Genomic DNA, 20,353 nt, shown 5'->3' with positions numbered 1-20,353 from the left:
CCCTCTCCACCACCTTTATTGTTACCCATTGTTACCAGACACTAAATCTATGTTGCTTGTAATGATCCAAGGTCAGTGTAGAAGGGAGCTGTGCTTAGTAAGAATCACCAGAGATGGGAGGAAGGAGGCACAGTAGTGGGCACCAAGACCTTGCTGGGGGAATGAAATCAAGGGGCCAGTGGACATGTGAAGAAGAAAGTTGAAGGTGCCTCATGAAAGCCTTTTGTGGAAGAGGTAGATTTTTTGTGTGTGTATTAAGGGGGGAGAAGGTAGAGAGAAATTGACATTGAGATAGAGACTTTACATTAAGATATAGTAATAATGGAGGCATATGGTAATCTGACAAATCTGCATAAAAATGTGGTTAGTATATTGGATTTGTCTAAAAAAAGAAAAAGTTTTAAATTTCTAATCAGTGACCTTTCTGTGTTTACTGTATACAATATTTGATTCATCAACATTTTAATATATAATTATGGACATTCCATTGTATTGTGTTTATTTTATTTTCATGGATGAGATTTACTTACATCAATCTTATATAAATTATAAGAAAAATATTGTGAAACCAGTGAATATCATTGTAACACTTGGATTTGCTATCCTTTCATTCTCCAACTTATGAAACATTTTCTCCTATAAAATGAGAGGATATTTGAATTAGAGATTGATGTTAACAGAAGAAATTTGCAATAACTGAAGGGAAGGTATGAGAATGACTGTGTGGTCTGAAGTGGACCGGTATTGGTTTATATGTCTGTGACAATGCCTCTTCCTTCTCAAAGGTATGGAAAAATCCCACAATCTTTTAAAGAAACTTAGGAATGACATGATGCTCTAAAGGGGGGTGTAGTTTTTTTTGAATCACCTCTTAAGCAGCTTATCCTCATTCTGACCCCCAGAACTAGATTAGCTTGAACCGACTCCTTGGTCTGTATCTCTTCCAGATCATAACCCACACTAAGGAGAGTCCTATGTGCCTTCAATTCTAGCTGGAATCATGGTTTTCCAATGGGGAGCATGTCATCTCTGGTGGTTTTGATTAATCATTAGTAGTGGTGGTATTGGGAAAGAGTTTTATGGTTTACCATGTTTTTTCTGGAGATTAAGGTAAGTAGGTTGGGAATTGCATATAAATTCATAGCTTGTTTTATGTAGGTTACAGACAGCCTAAGTGTAAGAGTCTGGATCTACCTAGGACATTTATGTCCATTCAGGACCTTTAAGGAATAAACACTAAGGTGGAATTAGACCTGCAAGAGGATCAGGAGAAGGCAAGAATCCTCAGATTGCAATGTAGGCCTGCCATGTGTGAAAAAAGAGAAAGAAGGAAGGACTGGATAAGAACCTCAGATCCCAGCATGGTTCTGAGAAAGTTTCATTCAGCCTTACCAGTGGGGAGTCCCTGTGCGAAAGATACATGTTAGAGGGATCTCATGTTGACAGGAATTGCCTGGTTCATATACTGCTGTGTTCATTCACTGGGTGAGAGCACTTGAGGGAGGTATGGTGTGAATCCTCAGTGGGTCCAAAAGTGTGGCAGGAGGAGGTTGCCAATCATCTATGCTCCCTGCAGCAGGTTCTTCTGATGGGGGAGCAAGTACCTCCATGGACCATGGACCCACAGCATTGCAACAAACACCTTGGAGAGCCTAAGCTAGAGCCTAGAGTTAAGGAGGTATGGGGTGGGACCACTATTCCAGGTTGAAAATCTAGATATGTCATTTATTAGTTGTGAACAAGTACCTGTACCTCGTGAGCATGGATTTTCTTATCTGGAATACGCTATTAATAATAGTTACAGGGGCACCTGGGTGGCGTAGTTGGTTAAGCGACTGACTCTTGGTTTTGGCTCATGTCGTGATCTCAGGGTTGTGAGTTTGAGCCCTGTGTCAGGCTCCAGGCTCAGCCCAGAGTCTGCTTAAGCTTCTCTCTCCCTCTGCTCATCCCCCCGCTTTCTGTCATATAAATAAATAAATCTTTTTTTTGTTATGATATGTTAGTCACCATACAGTACATCATTAGTTTTTGATGTAGTGTTCCATGATTCATTGTTTGTGTATAACACCCAGTTACAAATAAATAAATCTTTAAAAAAAATAATAGTCACAAAGCAAGGATGTTGGGTTGATGAAATGAGTTTGTGATATGAAAGGTCCTAGTAGACACTATTTGTTGTCCTGTCCTTCTCTTATTCCTCTCCCATTCTTTCACTACTCTCTACTTCTTTCTTGTCTGTCTGCCTCCCTTTAAGATGTCCCCTCCCTTTAAGATGTCCCCTCCCTCCCTCCCTTCCTCCCTCCTTCCCTTCCTTCTTTCCTTCGGTGCAAGATTGATTTAAACCAATTGGTTAGCACAGGGGAAAACTCACCATAATCACACAATATATTTTGTAGTTTTTTTTTTTTTTTTTCAGATGTGTGATTAGGAACTAGCTGAGCAGGTTGATAGCATTTTTCTTGAGAGCTTGTTTGGAGGTTCTAGCAGGGGAGCGCTGCTACTCGTATACCCTTGACCGAAGAACGGTCCTCCTCTATCGGGGAAGGTCGTGCTCTTGGACCGAGTGTGCCGCTTCTGGAGGGACGCATATGGAGCGGTGAGGGAGGAAGGGGACACCCGCCTAGACAGCCAGATCAGCCGAAACAACCCTGGTGATCAATGGGGTGACAAATATCACAGCCAGATCGCCCTCACATCCTGATAGCATTTTTCTTTACCACTAGAACACCAATTAAAAACTTGTTTCATATTACTGATTCCTCTGTATATTATCTATATGTATATATACTATATATTACATAACTATATATACACACATATGATGTAATCATACATACATATCATAAATTTGCTTGTTATTTTTGAAAAAGGATTTAAAAATTATTTTTCCATATCAATACTTTGAAAAAATTATAAGCTCAAAAAAATTCCGATGATTTACTAGATATTGGTCTATGCATGTGTGAATACATTTTTGAGGGTGATGACAGTTAGATGACATTTTATTCCATATTTCAACAGTTCCATTGCCTTGGAGTATTTTGAGTTATTATTTTAAGTGGTGCCATTAACTGAATTTAAAATTTTGTTTCCAAGTATTTTCTCATGGAATAGTTAAGTGTGATTCATTCAAACATCATTGTTTTCTTACTTTCATTCTTTTATTTTTTCCTCATCAGATTCAAACTCCTTTTTCTGAATTTTAGGACCACCTACAGATCCACCCCCACTGTCATTTTTTGTTTTTTCCAACAACTTTATTTGTACTTACCCAGCAGATCATTGTAGCAATTGGCACCTGTTTACACAGCAATTAGATATTCCCTTATACTTCCAAAATCCAGACACCCATCTGCAAATGAGAGACTTTTCCCTCCACCCTGTTTTTGGCTCCTATTCAAAGCCCATATTATACAAAGTGCTCATCTAACTTTTAAGGTCTAGCGTGGGTGAAAAGACTCCTGCTTTCCTTTCATCTATTCTCAGACTTGTTTTTCACCCAGCTGTCCCATTCACTGACAAGAAAAGAACATAAAAGAAGAAATAAAATTACTATTAATATGCATGTAGATTATGAAAGCTTGATATTAAAAAAGAATGAGTAAACTACTTGGGAATAAACTACCAAGGGAAAAAGGAAAAAATTAATTTCTGCGTCACATTTCTACAGAGGAATTTAAAGCATTTTTTTCTACCTAATTATCTTACTATGACCCTTATCACCCTTTGCAGTTCATACATATGTGTGTGTGCCAGAATTTGAAGGTTCAGAAAGAAATGAGGCAGAAGACATTGTTACTTCTTGACCTTGATCCCAGAGTGGTTCTGGTTAGATATACCCTGCAGCCAAGGTAGATCTTGAAATCCTTTCTATGTTAACAGTTGTAGATCTAGCTTGATGTTTGGGGAATTGTTCACAGGGTACCATCAAGGGTGCCAGAAAGGCTGATCTATACATAAACACAGTATAATGAAAATAATTCTTAACCTGTTCTCAGAGAACTCAAATTCAAACTCTGGGCCTCCTGATGAGTTTCATATCAGGGGACTAGCAACCTCATCTCTTTAAGCTTTAGTTCTTCATTGATAAAATCATTACCCCCATCCTGCCTTGTTGGGAAAGAAGAACTGTCACTTTTATTATGGATCATTGATCAGTCAGTGAGATAGTGAATCACTCAATCAACAGATCAACTACCCAACAGATAGGGCGTCTCTCATGTGGGTCATTTATAAACCAGGAATGATATGGTTCTTCTCTCTTTATCTTAATGGGACTATGAGGACTTCACATATGTGAAGTAATGTTTATACTTTAAATCCTAAGCAAAATCAGGCATTGTTTTGATTAATAATGAAGATGCCACGCTTTCTTTGTTCATCTTGACCCCACATCTAAGGCCAAAGTCTAACTCTTTGTTGAACAGCTAGCACCTTCAATGTGTCAGAGGTCATCAGACTACAGGTCTGCATCAGGCTATAGGTCTGCAACTTGACTCCTCATTCTGCTCTGCATACTAGTTGCTAGTCTCGGCTACTGACCTCTAGCCTCGCCTTCATGTTTCTGAATGCACTAGGGTGAACTCATGACAACAGATAACAGAGGAACAGAAGGTCAAAAGGGCAAGTGGGGGAGGCTATGTTAAAAGCTTCCACAACACTTTATTACTGCCTTGAGATAGCATGCATCTCATTGAATTAGGATTTGCTGTACACGGTTCCATGTTCTTCACAGAATGAAGAGTTTCTTGATGTCAGGTACAATCACCTTTTATTTCTAGTACCTGACAATGTTTTAGGTACTCATTGCTGGGATTAGGAGAAAAACAATGATTTTGCTGATGGCCAATTCTGTCTCAGAACTCTAATCTTTTCCAGAGAAAACTCAAGATGCTAAGTTCCTTGATTCATGGAAAATTATTAAATCTTTGATATGTGGTTTGTTATTTTAGTTATGCCAGAAATCAGCTTTCTGCCTGATTATATGAGGGTGGGTAGTGGGATATAAGGCCATTGAGAGAGACTGGGGTGGTGCTGAGGAGGACACTAAACGTGTATTTCGTTGTAGGGAAAGAGGGGTTACGAAAGCACTTTGCACAAGGAAGTGACAATAAGGAATGTGAAATTTAGAAATATTAATGTGCCAGCAATTTGGAAGCTAAAATGGGGTCATGGTAGGTGGTCAAATGGCCTGAACTAGGATAGAAGTGAAGAATATAAAGGAAGCTAGAAATGTAAGATGCTTTACCTATAAAATTGAAAATTATCTTAAAGGAGAGACAAGAGAAGGACAAATATTTAAAATGTCATGGGGAATGGTGAGATCAAATAGCAATTGAAAAGTCAGCGGTAAGAATGTTTAGGAAAGGAAGTTTTCCTGGCGTACAAAAGAAGCAGTATGGTCTCACAGAAAAATGGCAGCTGTTAATTGGATATTCCTGCTTTGACTTTGGTCAAATCACTTCTCAGTGTCTCAGTTTCTACAATTGTTAGAAAAAATATGGTTTTTAAAGCACATGAGCTCTAAAGTCCCTCTCAGCTCATCATTGTGAAGTCTAGCCCTATTTCTTCAGCTGCTCTATTATTTGGGTACTGGAAGGCAGGCAGATAGCACAGATATGAGAGGACTCCTAAATTGAGTATAGGTAATGGCAATTGGTGGCTATTTCTGATCACAACGGAAGAGGGTATAGTATCTTGCCTACGATAAGACTCAATCTCATACTGATTATTCTATTCCCGAAGACTCTTTCTTTATCAGTAGACTTATTGACCGGTGTGGGGGTTTTTTGCTTGATTCTGTCACTGATCCCCAATGTGACACATAATTAGGGGGATAACTGGCCAACTTGGCAATATTGAGAGTGTAGAGAGCCTCTGATGGATTCAGGAAGCCTGTCAGGACACTGCTGGATACAGCCAGTTTATTCAGACCTCAAAATAAGGAGAACCACGGCAGCTAATGCGAATGAGAATGTGCTTTGGCAAGGAAATAGATGGATGGGAAGACAAAGGAGAACATAAATGAGTTTTAGGGCAGGTTTTTTGTTTTTTTCCCCCTCTGGTGGCTGTCTGGGAAGAGAAAATGGAGGGCAGAGTGAATTGATTGGAGGGCAGGAGCAGGATTGATTTGGAGGCAGCACAGCAATGTTTGACATGCAGAAAGGTGGGCTTATTTACTGAGAGACACTACAAGGAGGCATGGAGTGCTGGCAGGGTTGCAGAGATACTGCAGGCTTCAGCCCGGGAGAGCGGGACACTGTCTGGAGTGAGGGTCAGAGTAGATGCAATAAATAGAACTTCATCAGTTCTAATCTGGGGCTGACATTAATTTTCTAGAAAAGTCACATCTTCCTCTTTTGTGAAATTGGGCTGCAAGTGGGCGAGTAGAGGTTTTGCTCTTACCTTCTCTTGGGAAGTGGGTTTCGTTGTAATTGCTTTTTATTTTCATCCCCTAGTAAAATACTTTCATGTCCCTAACTTCCTCTCAGCGCTCCAGGCTTTCATATGGGCAACTTGCTTTAATTCTAATCAATAGGAGAATAAGCCCTGAGGAGTATATTTAAGGTTTTGAACTGATTGCATCCCAAAATCAAGCAAAGGGTTTCCAGATGCTGCAGTATGCTGCATAAATTCAATAAAAATTGCCATGCACATTAGCATCACTGCCTATTGTTATGGGCATGAACAAATTCAATCTTTCATTGCCCATTTTGCTTCAGTTCTTTGACTTAATGATCCCCATCCCAGAGAGAAACTCCATTAACATTTGCAGATGTCAATGTAAATGTAGGAGGAAAATGCTTTAGGACATGAAATAATCAGGCAAGACCCTAGATATCTTGCTGCTTGTAAAAAAAAATTCAGAAGAAAAAATTAGTTTTGATTGGGTGGGTATAAAATCTTACAAAAGTACCAATTACAGCTTTAGTTACTCATTATATTTCATTCATTCATTCATTCATTCATTCATTTTCTGCCTCATTTGGCAAAGAATTTGAGGAAGTATATAACAAATGCACATGCAATGAAATAATAAAAAGAAGGGAAACTAGAAAATTAGGAACAGGGAAAAATAATAATTATAACAACTATAATAAAGCTTCTGATTTGTCTCTGAGCTTCCTAGTAGCCAGGAAAAAAAATGAGTTGTATAATCACGGATGGAGCTCTTACTATTGGAAAGCTCTAAGCATTTTAGTCTCTTAATGGAAATAAATTTTTTTTCCTAGCACAGTATTAATTAAATAAAAAAAAAAGGAAACCTCATATGGGACTTTGTAAAGGATCATTGAATAATGTATGTGTGATGGCCTTAACAATTTTATACTGATTACAATTACAAATATCATATGTATGCTTCTGGCAATGACCTTTGAGAGAAGCCAAGGGAATATTAATAACTGTAGTGTAGCATAAAAGCAATTCTCAAGAGGCTCAATTTTGTAGGAATAAATGTCGACTTTTGGAGTCCATCTTTATTTAGGCATATGGAACAAGTATATTTCTCAAGTGTGAGGGATTCTAAGCCCATAAATTAAGAATAATTGTATGGGATATTCTGGTTCCAGGCAAGATGGAGTAAACAATTGCCATTGTGTCTCTCCCCATGAATACAGCTATAAAACATGGGCAGGATTCATGGGGCAGCTATTTGAAGGCTGTAGGAAATACATAACACTGAGAAAGATGAAGTTTAGAAAGAATACCAGAATTCAAAATACCACCGAATTCATAGTGAGGGTACCATTTAGTTTACTTCAGTATCTCCTGAGCTGAACTTAATGTAGCTAAAAACCTAGGAATGGGTATTAGTGTGGGCAGAGAAAGCTCCAGGAGCCCTCTGGTTCTGGCTTAAGAAGTAGTAAAGCGGTTTTTTAAAGCCAATAAAGAGTGCAGGAACCTCTCCCCCTTATTTATTTATTTGTTTGTTTCCTTTTCTTTCTCCCCATCCCTTAAGCAATCCTGTGGGAGGGGCAAAAGCAAAGTCAATAAGAACCTGCAGGAGCCAAAATACTAAAGGTGGTGAGTGTCTTTGTCTGTTCACACTACCACTAGCAAATTTTTATAGACTGGGTGGCTTTAACAATGAACGTTTATTTCTCATAGTTCTGGAGTCCAGTAATTCCAACATCAAGGCGTTGGCAGATTTGGTGTCTGGTGAAGGCACCTTAGTTTGCAGATGGCTGCCACCTTGCTGTATCCTTATATGGCTGAGAGAGAGATAGAGAGTTCTAGTTCCTTTTTTTTATAAGGATACTAATCCCATCATGGCAGCTCCACTCTCATGAATTTACCTAAATCTAATTACCTCCCACAGGCCCCACCTCCCAATAGCATCCCATTGGGTTTCAACATGAAAACCCATTGGTGCCACAGGATACAAGCATTCAGTCCATAACAGGTGGGAAAACTTCCTTTCTAATCAGAGAAGCTAATGGTCCTAAGAGAGAAGAATGAACTTCCATGACTTTTTCTTTTCTTTTCTCTTTTCTTTTCTTTTTCCCTGCTGTTCTATAGCTTGACCCTACATGTGAACATTGCTGTGGAGAGTATGAGGCAGAGTGGGGCAATGAAACCTCAGTGTTCTGGTCAGATAACAAAAAAGGGGAACAAGAGGGAACCAGGAGGTACAAAGAAGATCCTGGTAAGGGAGGACTTGAGAAGGTGACCACTTAAAGTTCTCAGTGAGTTCCTGGGCTCACCCATGAACTGCACAGTTGTTGATCTAATCCTAAAAAAATACATAGACTTTGAGAACTGAACTATGGGATGTGCCAGTGCCCAAGATCCAAACTGATTATTGGGTGGCTTATGTTCAGAACAGATCTGAAGAGCAATTCAGAGCTCTAAAAGAATTACTAAAGGGAGTTCTTCAGAAAAAAGGGAGATGATACAAAAAGAAAACTTGGAACATCTGCAATGAAAAGAGTACCAGAAATGGCAAATATCTGGGTGAATATAATAAGCAGTTTGCTTATTGAGTACTTTAAAGTATGTTTTATGGTTTAAAGCAAAAATTACATTTCTGATAGGATTTTCAATGTATGTAGATATGACATGTGAGATAATTACAACACAAATAGGGAGGTAAAGGGATATTTACTGCAGTAAAATTTCTACATGTAAAGTGGTAGAGTACTGGTTTTAAGTAGAATGTGAAGAATTATGTATTATGTAATCACGAGAGGAACCCCTAAAATTTATATTAAGAGGTATAGTTAAAAACAAAGCAACTTAAAAGAGAATACTAAAGAAATGTTAACAATAACCTGAAAACAGGAATTAGAATGCCAAGACATATTTTAAGACATATTATATAGCTATAGTAACCAAGACAGTGTGGCATTGGCAAAGGATGGGCACATAAAAGAATAGAAATGAACAGAGTCCAGAATTAGAACCACACATATGTGACCCATTGATTTTTGACAATGATGCAAAGATATTTCAAAACCATTTTTTGGAAAGTATAAATTCCTAGAAAAATAAACCTACAGAGGCTGAATCATGAAGGAGTAAAATCTGAATGAACGAATACAACTAAGGAAAGTGCAAGAATAGTCAAAAAACTTCCAACAAAGGGGCGCCTGGGCCTGGGTGCCTCAGTCATTTGTGCATCTGTCTCTTGGTTTTGGCCCAGGTCATGGTCTCAGGGTTCTGATATCGAGCCCTGCATTGGGTTTAGCATTCAGTGTAGCATCTGCTTGTCCCTCTCCCTCTGCTCCTCCCACCACTCTCTCTCTCTCTCATAAATAAATACAATCTTAAAAAAAAAAAAAAGCTTCCAACAAGGAAAAAAACTCAAATCAGATGGCTTTATGAGTGAATTTTACCAAACATTTGGAGAAGAATTAACACCAATGTTTCTTAAACTCTTCCAAAAAATTGAGGAGCTTGGAGCACTTGCAAACTTCCAAACATTTTATGAGGAAAGGATTACCCTCATACCAAAGCCACATAAGGCTACTACAAGAAAAGAAAATTACAAACCAATATCCCTAATGAACATATATGCAAAAATCTTCAACAAAATACTAGCAAACCAAATTTAATAGCATATTAAAAGAATCGTACATCATGAGGCAAGTGGGATTTATCCTTAGGATACAAGGATGTTTCAACATATATGAATCAATAAACGCGATATCTCACATTCACAGAATGAAGGATAAATATTATGTGATCATTTTAGTAGATGCAGAAAAAGCATTTGACAAAATTCAACATTTTTCATGATTAAAAACTCTCAACAAATTAGGCATAAAAGGAATGTGTCTTAACATATTAAAGGTCATATATGACAAGCCCACAGTTAACATCATTTCAATGGTGAAAAGCTGAAAGCTTTTTCTCAAACATCAGGTATGAGACAAGGGTGCCCACTCTCACCACTTCCATTCAACATAGTATTAGAATTTTTAGCTGGAGCAATTAGGAATAAAAAGAAATAAAAGACAAAAAACCCCAAATCAAAGATATTTAAATCAAAAAGAAGTAGCATTCTCTCTCTTATATAGAGAAAACTCTAAAGACTTTGCTAAAGAAATTGTTAGAATAAATAAATTCAGTGAAGTTGTAGAATGTAAATCAACATACAAAAACAGTTGTGTTGAACATTAAAAATGAACCATCTGAAAGAGAAATACAGAAAAAAAATCCTGTTTATAGTAGTATCAAAAGAAATAAAACACTTAAGAGTAAATTTAAACAAGGAGATAAAAGATCTATACACTGAAAACTATTAAGACATGGATGAAAGAAATTGAAGACAAATAAATGGAAAGATAGTTCATGTACATGGATTATAAGAGTTAATATATTTAATAAGTCCATCCTACACTAAGCCTTCCATAGATTCAAGGCAGTCACTATCAAAATTCCAGTTGCATTTTTCACAGAAATAGAAAAAATAATCATAAAATTCATACAGAACAACAAAAGATCCCAAATAGCCAAAGCAACTCTGAGAATGGAGAATAAAGCAGGAAGCATCATACTTCCTGATTTTTAACTGTATTCTAAAGCTATAGTAATCAAAATGGTATGTTGTTGGCATAAAAACAGACACATAGATCAGTGGAACAGAATAAAGCATCCAGAAATAAACCCACACATATATAGTCAACTAATTTATGGCAAAGAAGCAAAGAATATATAATGGAGAAAGGATACTGTCTTCAATGAATGCCATTGAAAAACAAGATAATCACATGCAAAAGAATGAAGTTGGACTTGTATCTTACACCATTCATAAAAACCACCTCAAAATAGATTAAAGACTTGGGCGTAAGACCTGAAACTGTACAGTTAATAGAAGAAATCATCAAGGTAAGCTCTTTGACATTGGTCTTGGTAATGATGTTTTGGCTTTGACACCAAAACCAAAGGCAACAAAAACAACAATAAGCAAATGTGACTGTATCAAACAAAGAAGATTTTGCACAGCAAAAGAAACAATCAACAAAATCGGAAGGCAATTTTGGAATGGGCAAAAACATTTGCAAACCATATATATGATAAAGAGTTAATACTTAAAATATATAAGGAATGTATACAACTCAATAGCAAAAGAACAAATAGCCTGATTAAAAAATGGGTAAATCACCTGAATGGATGTTTCTCCAAAGAAGATTACAAATAGCCAACAAGTACCAAAAAGGTGCTCAATATCACTAATCATTAGGGAAATGCAAATCAAAACCACAATGAGATTCTGTCTCATACCTATTAGAATGGCTATAATCAAAAAGCTAAGAGATAAGAAGTGTTGGCAAAGATATGGAGAAAAGGGAACCCTTGCGCACTGTTGGTAGGAATGTAAACTGGTGCAGGCACTATGGAAAACAGTATGGGAATTCTCAAAAAATTAAAAATTGAACTACCCTATGATCCCACTTCTGGGCATATATCCAAAGGAAATGAAATCAGGGTAACGAGGAGAGAACTGCACTGCCATGTTCATCACCGCATTATTCACAGTAGCCAAGATGCAGAAACCAACTGTTGTCCATTGACAGACGACTGGATAAAGAAAATGTGGTATGAATATAAAATGGAATATTACTCAGCCATGAGAATTGAAATCCTGCCTTTGCAACAAGATAGACAGACCTTGAAGGCATTGTGTTAAGTGAAATAAGTCAGACAAAGAAAAGTAAATAGTGCATGATCTCACTTATGTGTGGAATCTAAAAAGTCAAGCTCACAGAGTCAGAGTAGAGTGATATTACCAGAGGCTAGGAGGGTGGGCAAAATGAAATGTTACGAAAGGATACAAACTTTCAGTTAGATTAATATGTTCTGGTAATATCATGTGCATCATGGAGACTATAGTTAATAACACTGTATTGTATATTTAAATTTTCTAAGAGAATAGATCTTAAGTGTTCTTACCACAAAAGAAAACTATGCGAAGTGATGGATGTGTTAAATAGCATGATTATGATAATCAATTGACAATATATACATATATCAAATCATCACACTGTATACCTTAAATCAATACAATTTTTGTCAATTATATCTGAATAAAGCTGGAAAACACACAACAAAAATGTTGATACAACTTGACATCCCCACGCAAAAATTCAATCTTGATCCAAGCCTCATACCTTCTATAAAAATTAATTCAAATAGATCATAGGTACAAAAGTGAAATGTAAGACTATAAAAGTTTTAGAGGAAAATATAGAAGAAACTCTTCATGATCTGAGATTAGGAAAGCGTTCTCAGATATGACATCAAAAGCACAAAAAATAAATTACAAAATGACAAATTGGACTTCATCAAAATTAAAACTGTTAATTTGTAGAAGACATTGTGAAGAGAATGAAAAGGTGAGCTACAGCCTGGAAGAATATTTAGAAACCACATATCTCACAAGGGACTTATATTTAGAATACATAAGAACTCTCAAAACTCAGCAGTAAGAAAACAACCCCATCAAAAAGTAATCAAAGACTTGAACAAATGTTTAGAAGAGACTATGTGGGTGACAAATAAGCACATAAAAAAACGTTCATCATCATTAGCCATTCGGGCGGGCAGATTAAAACCACGAGATACCATCATACAACCTTTAGAATGGCTGAATTAAAAATATCAGATGATGCTGAGGGTGCAGAGCAACTGGAAATCCCACCCATTGCTGGTAAGAATGCAAAAGCCAGACAGGTTTAAGAAAAAAAAAATTAAACGTGTATTTACCAGATGACTCAACCAGGCCAATCCTAGTTCTTTATCTTACGGTAATTTATGTTCACACAAAAGCTTGCACACCAATGTTTATATGTTCTTTACTTATAATCTCCAAAATGAAACAGGAGCAAGCTAACTCAATCTCTTAAAAAAAAAATGCAGTAGGACTATACAATGAAAACTGCTTAGCAATAAAAGGCAATGATCTATTGACATGGATAAACTTGGCACTTCTCTGAGGGAAAGAAGCCAGTCTCAGAGTGTACTGTATGATTCCATTAATGTGGCATTCTCAGAAGGACAGAGCTGTAGTGATGGAAGAGAGCTCCATGGCTGCCGGCGGTTAAAAGTTGGGGAGAGTGAGACTATACAGAATGATAACACAAGGAAGTTTTCTGGGATGATGGAAGAGTTGTGTCTTGATTATGGTCATGGTTGGACAAAGCTATACATGTGTTAAATTTATGGAAATATACAAAAAGCAAGTCAATGTAATATATGTTAATTAAAAAAATGAAATTTGAAATAATGTAAAAATTAATACTTGTGTCTCTCTATTACTGTAGATTTAAGTTTCCTATTGCATTATAGCCTAAAACTAGAGGTGTACTTTTTTAGACTTATAGCTCCCATGCAATTAAAAAACCATAATATATTGACAAAATAAATATAAATTGCAAAACTAAGTTCAAAGTACCACTAATTTAGTATGACAAAGTTTTGCTGAAATTTATTCTTCTCCCCTAATTAGCATATGGTACTGACCATTCAAGCCCAGGTTCTTTTGAGTTTGGCATGTTTATATTATTTAGTGACTCAGTTATTTCACATTTCTATTCTAAATAGGGAAACCTTTGTTTATGTGGTGAATTGTGAAGTCATTTGATTTTCACTTGGTAAATTGCATCATTGATTTGTTTCATATTTGCCTAAGGCAATTAAAGTAGCATTGCTTCACATGGATGTGATAGCGCAAATGTAAATGTGGTTAGGGAAATGACAAGGCAGAAGCTCAGGGCGGTAAGATGAACTTTCAGATGATTTAGAATAATGCATGCATGTGTCTGTGTATGTGAGTGTGTGTGTCTGAATGTAAAAGTTGCTGAGCAAACTGAAAACATGAAATCAACCTTTTATTGTCTAGAACTCTTGATCACTAACAGTATTTTGGTATTCACATATTTGGAGAAAAACCCAATTGAAGTGTGTGGGAGTTGGATACTGGAGGGTGATATCACCCTCTACATTTTTAAGTTTGAGAGTGGTAATTCTTTATTTAACATTTAGAAGTACTCAACAGGGGCAATATTTGTAGCAGGGATGTTTTACTCTGCCGTGTTGCCATGATGTCCTTGCCATCAATTTCTCTCTGTCTCTTCTTCACCATCCTGGTGCTTGCGCTTCTAAGTTGAGATTACTCCCTTGTCGGGCCCTTGTACAGAAAATATTTTTCTTTTCTTCATCTCTCTCTTTTTATATTTTATTCCACAAAGGTTTCTCTTTTCTGGAGTTCCTATATTTGGAATTATAGGTTTGTCTTTTGTGTCTGCCTCTTTTGCTTCACATGATGTTTTTGAGATTCATGATTTTTTGCACGGTTAAGTAATTTGTCACATTCTATTGCTGAGTAGTATCCACTTAATGACTATACCATAATTTGCTTACTTCACCTTTGGGTTGTTTCCAGTTTTTGACCATTATGCATAAAGCTGCTTTGAACATTTGTGTACATTCATTTGTGGAGATGTATGTTTTCATGTTTCTTTTAAAAAATATATGTATTTTTAAATTTAATTCTGGTATAATTGACATGAAGTATTAGTTTCAGGTGTACAATACAGTGATTCAAATGTTTCCATTTTTATAGAGTGAATATCCAGGAGTACATTTTCTGTGTTGCATGGTAAGTTTATGTTTAACTTTACAAGATGTAGCCACATTGATTTTCAGAGTGGAATACTATTTCACATTCCCACCAGTGAAGTTTGAGAGTTCCAGTTGCTCCATATCCTTGCCAAGACTAGATATTGGTAGTCTTACTATTTTAGCCACCCTAGTGTGTATGTGTATTGGTATTTCATTTTGGCCTTCATTTCTATTTCCCTTATGATCAATGATTTGTAAATTGTGTGCTCAATTCTGACATTTTTTAAAATGGGCAGTTTGCTTGTGATTATTGAATTGTAAGAGATCTGTGTATTCTGGAAATAAGTCCTTTGTCAGGCATATGTATCATGTGTGATTTCTCTAAATCTATGGTTTGCCTTTTCATTTTCTTAATACAATTTTTTAAAAATACAGCTTTTCTTTTTCATAGAGTTCAGTTTATGTATCTTTTATGGTTTACACTTTTTATGTTCCAGATAAATTTTTTTTTTTTTTTTTTGCCTACCACAACCACAAGTTTAAGAGTTTCAGCTTTTGAGTCATGCTGGTTAAGTATATTCCAGTCCCTCTATTGGAATCTGCTAGTTTTTCATGATTAGAACAAAGTTATGGGTTCCTGGGAAAGAGATCACTGAGGTAATTAACTTTCATCCACATCGTATCAAGAATACATACTTATTCTCAAGATTTGTCATTATTGATGTTGACCCTGATCACTTCTTTTTTCCCTCTTCTTACTCTATACTTTTTGGAAGAAAGGCATATGCATCGCCCATAGTTAAGGAGAGAGGAGTTGTGATCCTCCTTCTTTAAGGTGGAGTATTTACATTATTCATTCGGAATTTTTGTGTGTGGGAGATTTGTCTCTTCTCCATCATTTATTTATTAAATCATTTATTTATAATCAATATGGAGTCATGAATATTAATTTTGTATGTTGGGTTATAATTCAATATTACTTTATTTATTTTGATGTTTAAATTGTTCAAGCTTTGGCTGTTGGGAGCTCTTTCAGTTAGCTTTTGGGCCCCTTTGATGTAATTTCATCTGTGTGTGTGTGTGTGTGTGCATGTGTATGTGTGTGCATGCACACACACGTGCACACACGGATATTTAAACACCTCCTTACCTACTGTATGGCATTACAAGATGCCACAAGCTCATCTTGTATAACTCCTGCACCAGTCCTAAAATCAGGCAATTCTCCAAGGAGCCCTGGTGCTGTTTAATGGAGAGTGGTATTAGAAACCAAGATCTGGGTGTTAGATGTATTTATTACTACTAGAGTTTTATTTCTTTTAGGCCCTCTCAGATGATGGAGCATAGAACTATTTATGTCTATGGTAACCAGTGTATCTATGCATATCTACACCTATTATTAATATGGATTCTAAATGCACAAGTGAGGTTTCTGGAGCAGAGAAGATTGGTTATTTACTTTACAGCAAGTAACAATCATGTGGTTCCCCTGTGTTCCAGTCATCACTCCTGGAGCAACAAGGCGAGAGCTGGATGGACAAAGCTGCACATAGAGTCTGTTTTGTAGGTGAGGAATCCCCCCAAAATGAATCTGGGTGCTTATACAGATGCTGTCTCCCTTTCTTCCTTAAAGGGGCAGAAAAACCTTTGCTCGATTCTGGGTTCCTATTCTAACCTTTTGGATTGTAAATAAATCTCTCTAAGCAAAAGATAGCTATTGTTTCCATTTTTATGACCAAGGATGTCTCCCTGGTCCCAGGTCTCAGCCTCTCTTGAAATGTAAACACATACCTCTGAAAAGCTAAATCTCTCTGGAGTTTTCTCTAGCTAATGAGCCACAAATTATGTTTGCTTTTACCCAGGTTCTAAGTTCCATAATATTTGCTCAGATATCTCTAATTCTGCAGAAAAATCAAAATATTTTCCCTATTCCCCCAGATGCAGATGAGGAGAGTGAAGCTCAGGCAGGTTAAAAACCTGCAAAAGTTACAAGGGCTGAGGTCGGGATGTAAGCTGAAATACATCAGAGCCCAAAGCCCGTTGTTTCTTCTGTCAAGTGGCTTAGTTTCAGAAAACACTTTCTTGTCACTTAGCTGGTCCTAGATTTTTCAAAAACATTCTTAACTTAGTCTTTTGACATTGCTTTGTTCATAGTCCTTTCTTGGTCTGACCACCTCATCTTTCTTCATTAGTTAGCTCTGCAGTTTTGTTTTCTGTTTAATTCCAATATTATTCAGTAGTGACTTTGCATTTTTAGTATTTTGGGGCACCACTTAAAGTGTTCTTACAAATACACTTTGCTTGCTAGAACCTGACAAGGTATGAAATGTCTTCTTGAGGTCACAGAGATCTTTGGGAAGATGAGGTAATCGTGGAATGAAGCTCTGATAGGCAAAACGATTACTGCAGTCTCTGGAAGTAGATTTCCTGGTTTAATGTGAATACACAGCTCCTTTCCAGTTTTAAACATACCGGCAGTTTTCCACATATCTTTCTTCCTTGATACTCCAATGCAGTTCGTGCTTATTCTAATATCATATTTTGTTATTCCTATTTCCCCAAGGGTTTGTACTAATGCAACAGTAATGCTCAAGGTCAGGGTGTGAGCTGTAAATAGTTATTCAGAAGAATGTAAAAACCCCAATGGTATATTCAGATAATGAGGTACAAGACAAACTCTATAGTAGACATTTTTACTAGTGCATTCTCTTCAATCCTGCTGCCATATAGGGGACTCAAGGAAACTCTGCAATGTCATGAAGTTTTTGACATTGCTTTAGAGGGTTTTGTGCATTTCAATTATGACTTGTATTCTTCACCACTGTTTAATTCCTGACAATTGCATGGGCCTGACAATTCCTGATTTAGCTGTTCTCTCTTTTCCTGTGCTTTTAAGAATGGGGCAAATAATGCAGACTTTTTTTTTTTTATATAGCATATAAAAAGGTTCTGGACAGTTCTTACAAATGTTCACCTGTGAGCTTAATTTCCTGTGGTTGTAGCATTAGAATAAAAGCCCCAGAGAGAACAGCTTACTAGTCTTGGTTTGCCTAGTTTGTGGAGTATGCTTTGTCACAGGGCAGGAGTATAGACCTCTAACTGGGAGAGTTCCCTTTCCTGTGGGTGAGAATAGCTAACAGGCTATGGTGGAACAGGAAGTCTTTTCAAACAGCATATCCAGGCTCCCTGAGGTGACACAGCCCTCCGCTTAGCTGCAGTGGCCATGGTGCCTGTAGTTAACACAGTTTCACTCTTTGGAGCTCTGGCATTTAGAGAGCTGCGTGAAGCCTTTAATCCAAGCAATCTGCAGTCATCATTGAACACTGCACGATGGTGTGGCTGCCTCTGCTGCTGTTTCCAGCAGCTGCCATGCTGGTCGGCATCTGCCTGCCACACATTCAGTAGAGTAACCCCAACGCCATTTTGACAGTAAGTGAAGTCATTCACTTAACTTTTCTGCTAAAAGTTTGACTATACTTCATTGCCAACTAATTGAATGCTGATGACTGAAGAGAACTGTTAATTTCAGATATATTTCTATTTACTCACTGCCACTTTATTTGAAAATCTCACAGTTGTTTGAAGGCACATGAAACATATGAATCATTTTTTTTCAATTTAAGATCATGCGTAGAAGTAAAGTAAATGGTTCTTTTGAAATGAAGTAAAAAATAATAGAACATTAAATGTATCCTTTGCCTTAAAGAGGGATTCCTAGACAAAGTTCCATCCCTTCTTTGTATGTTAGACACATGACAGAAATGAAGACTATTTAGGAGTTTAAAGAAATGGCTTCCTTTGTTCACAAATTAATAATAACTCAATTCAAATTCATCCTAACAGCTTAGAAGGATTCTGCCAGTATATCCTTTTGGTTAAGGAAAGGATAAAACCTTCTTCATTGTTCTTTGATTCATTCATCATGCACAAGGAAACACATTTTTTCAGAGCTTCAGACTCCTACATTTAGAAAGTTAAAGTTGTTAATTGCCTATCTCCTGCAAATTTCAAATTCTTACTTGGGATATATCCAAAGAGCAAAGCATTGTTCTTGATGTCTTTATGGTCTCTATGTTCTGATCTTGCTCTAGAGTAATGAGAAGGAGGGAATGGTGTCTTCAGTTAAAAGAGGTTTACACTTCTATCAGGCCCGTCGACTATGTACAATCCAATTCTCAAATATTTTTTGAGAATCTCTTATGGGCAAGGTGCTCTGCCAAATTGTCTGGAGATACAAAAATGAACAAGACAGGAAGCATAGTCAAATAGAAGAAATAAGATGTGTGCAGATATCCATAATACAAGACAGTGTGATGAAGGCTTTGAGAGAGGGATGAAATAAGACCTGCTGTCACCCAGAGGAGAGGAGATATATTCCCGGGCTTATCAGAAATATTGAACTTAAAAGGAGACTCTTAAGGATTTATTTGGTTAGAAATAAAGAGGAGGCAATTCAAGGCAGGGTAAAGCTTACCACCAAATATCATTTGTTCCTTTGCTAATCAAACAATGATTAAGCACCTAGACTGCATAGTTGTGGTGTACTAGCAACTGGCACTCTATCTGAGAAGAGAGACCCTTACCTAACAATTGCAATGCGAGGGATACATTTGGTAAAAGTGGTATGTACTGAGTATGCGGGGGGCACAGAGAAAGAAGTTATTTATTCTGACTAGAAGGGAAAGGAGATTACATTTGACTGGGGCCTTAGGGAATAAATAGGAATTTCACAGTCAAGGAGAGAGAGAGAGAATGGCATTTCAGAGAGAAGAAAGATCCTACGTGAATTGTTCAAGCCAGGGTTTCTCATAATGAGATTCACGAACCTCCGGGTATGCTTGTATATACAGATTCCTGACTCCACCCCAGATCTACTGAGTTATAATCTCTTTGCATGGACTCCAGAATTTGCCTTCTAATCAGGTTTCTGAGCTTGGTAAAGGTGGCTGAAGATTGCAGAGGCAAGGGTAAAGCGATGCGGCTCCTTTGGAAAACGAAGAGTAGCCTGGCAGAGCTCAAGCTTCAGGTGTGCATGGGATTGAGTGGCAGAGTGCTAGGAAGTGGAAAGGTATTTTTGGCAACAGGCAGTGCCTTGTTGATGTGCAGTGTAGCAGGAGTTGTGAGATAAAACTAGAAGAGTGTTTGGTGCCAAGTCACAGAGGGACCTCAATAATGTATCAGCTTTGCTCCTCGGGTAATGCAGAGCCATTGAAATTTCCTAAGTAGGTAAGCGAAGGGTATAATATAGCACACAGGTGAAGAGGCAAGAAATTTCCAAAGCTACCAC

The 20,353-nt window shown here is 37.1% G+C and overlaps 1 long non-coding RNA gene across 2 annotated transcripts in view; it reads left to right on the top strand.

The window, feature by feature from the left end:
• Positions 1-4,664: 4,664 nt before the first annotated feature.
• LOC125281515 (uncharacterized) overlaps positions 4,665-20,353 on the top strand; it is a 290,038-nt gene continuing 274,349 nt past the window's right edge. The window contains exon 1 of one of the 2 annotated variants that reach the window (XR_008957342.1): positions 4,665-4,758. This is a non-coding gene — a long non-coding RNA (uncharacterized LOC125281515). Of the gene's footprint in view, positions 4,759-16,564; positions 16,634-20,353 lie in introns of those variants that run through there. The other variant, XR_008957343.1, reaches the window with a different exon arrangement.

Source organism: Ursus arctos, unplaced genomic scaffold (genome assembly GCF_023065955.2).
Source record: "Ursus arctos isolate Adak ecotype North America unplaced genomic scaffold, UrsArc2.0 scaffold_4, whole genome shotgun sequence".
Taxonomy (NCBI): Eukaryota; Metazoa; Chordata; class Mammalia; order Carnivora; family Ursidae; genus Ursus; species Ursus arctos.
Note: the sequence above shows the minus strand (reverse complement) of the source record. Positions and strands in the feature narration are given on the sequence as shown.